Source organism: Micromesistius poutassou, assembly GCF_964030765.1.
Source record: "Micromesistius poutassou genome assembly, chromosome: 17".
NCBI classification, from domain to species: domain Eukaryota; kingdom Metazoa; phylum Chordata; class Actinopteri; order Gadiformes; family Gadidae; genus Micromesistius; species Micromesistius poutassou.
Window position 1 is genome coordinate 5,675,598 of NC_140287.1, and position 5,252 is coordinate 5,680,849.

At 42.9% G+C, this 5,252-nt stretch overlaps 1 pseudogene across 1 annotated transcript; it reads right to left on the reverse strand.

Annotated features, from left to right (window-relative positions):
* Positions 1–2,237: 2,237 nt before the first annotated feature.
* LOC311361890 (zinc finger protein RFP-like) lies at positions 2,238–3,258 on the reverse strand (annotated as a pseudogene). Its single transcript has one exon. The product of its transcript is annotated as a zinc finger protein RFP-like (transcript).
* Between the last annotated feature and the right edge of the window lie 1,994 nt (positions 3,259–5,252).

Below are 5,252 nucleotides of genomic sequence, written 5' to 3' on the forward strand. Positions count from 1 at the left end.
TCCTAGACACAGACGACAAGGTTTATGTATTGAGCAATACCATTATTTTTTTAATTCAATAACGGCAAGAGAGGTTTCAACTTCTCTCAAAGTTGTGCTGTTTTACTCACCTTGTCGTTGTTGTTTTGTCTGTCAGACAATTACTTTTCTCCTGAACGAGAGAACTGCTTCCATGTCAGTTGCTTTGGTTTCTATTTCCTCAACATGACGTCCTCCTCTCCTCTCCTCTCCTCCCCTGACACCTGGCTCCTCCCCCACGGCACATGAGTGCGCTGCATTAATGCGCACTGTGTGGCCTTATGCGTAACCGTTGATGTGTGTTCTCTTCTTTTTGGAGTTAAAAGAGAGCCGGTGCAGAACGAGAGACATTGTGGTGATTTAGTGGTGAATTGCGACTGTAACTGGGATTCATCGGTGTTGATCTATCCGGGTTTCCGGGGCTTCCCCGAATACTTTTTATCCAACCCCGATCCGATTTTCAACAAACACGGACAGAGAGCAATGAGCTGTTTATTTGCGCTACACTGCTATAGGAACTCTCTCCGATGTGCACGCGCACAGTGCACACACGAGCAGCAGAGCATTATAAAGGCAAAAAAGATTAATAAATAAAAAATGTGGAATAAAAAACATTAGTTGTGTTCCCGCTGCTCAGGGGCTAAGGTTGGAGCAAACCACTTGGTGTGTGTGTGTGTGTGTGTGTGTGTGTGTGTGTGTGTGTGTGTGTGCGTGTGCGTGTGCGTGTGTGTGTGTGTGTGTGTGTGTGTGTGGAAGGTGGAGAGGGTGGAGGACAGGTGAGGTTGGGGTTGTAGTTGACCCCGGCCGAGCACACGTTGTTGGGCTTCTTGGAGAGCACCATGGGGGCCCGCTTCTCAGGAGGAGGAGGAGGAGGAGGAGGAGGAGGAGGAGGAGGAGAGTGTATCCTCCTACGATGTTTCAACCTCCTTTAGTTTTGTTTTGTGTGTGTGTGTGTGTGTGTGTGTGTGTGTGTGTGTGTGTGTGTGTCTGTGTGTGTGTGTGTGTGGTTGTGTGTGTCTCCGTGTGAGTAATAAATGAGCTCCAGTTCCGGGGCAGAGACACTGGCTATTCAGAGTATGTTAAATAATTCTAGTGAAGTGACCCTAGTGGACCACACTAGCTGCCACATTGAATAACTCTATTGTCAGTGACTTATCACTTCTACCTCTAATCAGCCATCAGAGGATTAATTCATGCTCCGTATGGCCCTGACACACTCACTTCACACTCACTTTTCTACCACGGTCTATGGAGCCACTGAAGTTACCTGGTTACCTGGCCACCCTATAAAGCTCTAGTTCCACCGCTGCAAGCCCCCTGAGTGTTACGTTGTTTTGATTGCCGTATATGTTTGAATGAAGTTAAGTGTTGTGTAGTGAGCAGTACCTGGAAGAAAACAGCATTTAGTGTGATGAGTAAAGTAGTCTATAGTTGCTGTCCTTTGAGGCTAGAGCTGAACAGTGGATCTGTGGAGCAAAATAATTGTGTGCCGTCTTAAAAAAGGCTAAGTTAGAGCTAAAGCACTGCAAATATTTGCACAAATAAATCTTAAATTGCCTAGGTAATTTGTAAACATGTGTAATGTGTACACAAGACAATACTTAACACAAGCCTGGATGAGCTTGAAAGGAGAGATAGGAGAGAGGAGGAAGAGAAGAGAGAGGAAGGAGAGAGGAGAAACTAAGAGGAGAGGATGGAGAGGAGAGGAGAGATGACCAGACAAAGTCACGGTGCTCACACACATGAGAATCTTTACATGTAGTCACTGGGAGCTTTGTGTTAGTGTGTTACACATGTTGGTTTGTTGTATGGTGGACATTAAAAGTAAGTCATCAGCTGTTTTTCCATTTTTATTTGAATCATAAAAGTGTTATACATTCATACATTTTATTGTGTCGTCATTCATGATTCAGAAGTAAAGTAATGATTTGATTATTATGGTGCACATTAATCCCTGAAACTAGTTCTACATAACTGAACCATAAACAATTGTATAGCAGTTAACCTTTAAAAACAAGAAAAAAAAATACTATGAAGTATATACGGTAATGCAATAATTTACAATGGGTTATATTTTATAATAGTCAGGGTTCGTACTCAATTTCTCCTTGTTAAATAACAGCAGTACAACATTGAAGCAGTTCTCTCAGATCTCACATGGTAGAGATTCTAATTCACGAAACAACATTAGTTGTTTTGGTGGTTTGATTATTTTATTATCAAACAAAGGTTTGATTGACAGGTGATATGATCAGGGGGGCAGAGTTTTTACCACCACCATGTGTACATGGATTGAGGATTGGATAGAGAGGCTCTCTAAAGGTGCAGCCAGTAGCAGAGTAGATATGAACCCTGGCTTCCACATCATAGAAGGAGACCAGACCCTCATCATAATCAACAAACACCCCCACCTTCTGGAGCTCAGCTCTCAGAGGGAGACGGACATCAGGGTTACCAATCAATACCAACCCATACTTGCCATAGTAAAGTGTCCAGTACCCATTCTCAGGGGTCTCTATGATCTCACCTATTCTGTTGATGGACTCTCTGGACTCTCACTCCTAAACACCATGCAAACTTGTATTTAACCTGGACCTCAAAGTAAAATCTCCCTGAGGAGAAGCTCTGCTTCGTGAAAACATATTTACGCAGTGTAAATCTCTTAGGGTTGTCTGGGAGTTTCTTCACTACATCTCCATGATGTACTTGTTTCCCATTCGCAGACAGGATGAGCTCTGGATGAGCTGTATCAGGATCCAGAGTCACATCTACTTCATACTGCTGGACCCTCTTCAGTTCAGCATCACACAGCTTCTTCATCTCCATGTTCAGTGTCTCCTTCAGCTGATCCAGGGATCTCCTCAAGGTCCCTACGTATGACGGAGGACGGACCTCCACCGTCGTCCAGTCCCTGGTGGGTGGAGAATTCTTCAGGGATCTGAAGGCCTGGAGGAAGTGGAGGTGGTCTTTCATGTGTGAGGGCTGCTTCACCTCTGAGCTTCTATTGGTCAGATCTTCAATTTCCTGCTCCATCTCTTTGATGCGGTCTTCAGCTTGTTTCTCTGTGGATTTCAGTCTCTCTTTAACCATTCCTTTGAGATCTTCATGGCACTTTTCAATGTAGCGCATCAGAGCAGTCAGGACCTGCACACCATCGGCCATCTCTCTGTCTGCGTCTGCTTTGCTGCGTTTTACTGTGGTTTTTATCTTCTTAATATTTTCTTTTCTCTCCTGGATCATCTGCAGAACTTCAGCCTCTATCTTCCCCAGCTGGGCCATCTTCACTTCATATTCATCCTTCAGAGGTACAACATGATGGAACTTGTGGTCTGTCTCTGTGCAGAACTGACACACACACACCTGTTCAATCTTGCAAAAGTGCTCCAATAGTTGATTGTGTTTCTTACACATCCTGTCTTCCAGGCGGTCCATAGCTTGACCAGCCGATGTTTCATCAGGCCTGTGACTCTCTGATGTGGCTCCAGGTGGGTTTGGCAGTAAGAGGTAAAACACTCTAGGCAGGACTTCACAGCCTTCAGCTGGGTCCCAGTACAGACGTCACAGGGAACTTCACCTGGTTTAACACAAAGCTGCTCTTTTACTCGTACGAATGTTTGAAACTGAGCGGACAGCTCTGATAAGAGGGTATTGACCCGTAGATCAGGTCTTGTGCTGAAAAGCATGTTGCAAAGAGGACATTTGTACTGGATTTGTTCATCCCAGAACTTTGTAATACAGGTTCTGCAGAAGTTTTGTCCACATGGTGTGGTGACTGGGCTGCTGAACACATCCAGACATATGGAACATGAAAAGTTCTCTGCATACCCAGAAGTGTTAGGCAAGGTTTATGTATTGTGCAAGTCCATTATTTTCATAATTCCATAACAGGGAGAGAGGTTTTAACTAAACTAAAGTTGTCCTGTTTTACTCACCTTGTTGTTGTTTCTGTCTGTCAAACTATTTGTTCCAAAATGGTTTTATTTTCCTCCTGAAAGAGAGAACTTCTTCCACGTTGGATGGATTTGGTTTCTGGGAATGTTACGTTTTGTTTCCTGATCAAGACGTCCTCTCCTCTCCTCCTAACACCTGGCTCCTCCCCTAACACCTCCCCCACGGACACAGTTCAGTGATGTTTCAACGTTTGGGCACATTCATTTACTGTGTGGGCTACTTCAAATGCATTGATGTGTGTTCAAATCTGTTCAATCTTTAAAATACAAAACACAGACCAAGAGATACATTACCGGATACATTCTTGTGGTATCTCTGGTACCGTCTTCATAAAAATATCCCTCTACCTGTATATCCAGATTATATGTGCTATTATGTTTTTTTAATTTAATATTGAGTTTAAACTGGTAGTTATATAAGGCTCATCTCTCAGACTCTAACCTCATAAAACAGCTGCATCACATGACTCACGGTAGGGAAGACGAACCAGACCAACAAGTTCACTATTCAGAGACATCACAGTCAATGCCAGTAAAGAGACAGTAAAACAAATCTAAAATGTGCCGTGGCATTTCTGTTTCTGATTTTAACTGGTGGTGCATTATGGGTAGCTTTTACGTACCAAGGACAAATAGTGTGAAAATCTGAAGTGATGAACGACTAGTATCCCAGTTTAGTTCTAGTTGTTATTTTAGGCTTATCAAGGTGTGATTGAGCAAACTGTAATGATGTTCCATTAATCCATTGCAGTCTTACATAATTTCAGTCCATGGATTTCCTTCTATTCCTTCAAGCCAACTGATTGTGTGGATTCTGCTTTCCCTCCTGGCTCCGTAGCCAAGCAGGTGACCAATCACAGTACACTCACCTTATGGTACGGATCAGCTGAATCAAGCTACAGAGTTATTACAGAACTAGCTAATTAAAGACCTTTCTATCTGTGTTCTCTGGTCAGCCATATGAAACTCATAACAACAATAACTGGACCTTCTCTTTGTTACTCTTTCACTGCAGCCATTAGTTTGGTTCAAAATTATGAGAAATGCTTTAGTGTCTAAAGAAACGATCCAAAACCCATCCACCCACCACTTAATCAAGCAAAATTATTTATATTCCTTTCTAAACCAATTAAGCCTGCAGAGAAAAAAGGACAGAATAAGAATCATATTTTGGACATTAAAGTAACTTGCAGTCAAGTAAAAGAAAACCAAATATTCTGTTTGAGCTGGTCCCAACCCACTATCAGAATGTAAAAAATGCATTCTGGCTGACGTCTGGTAGAC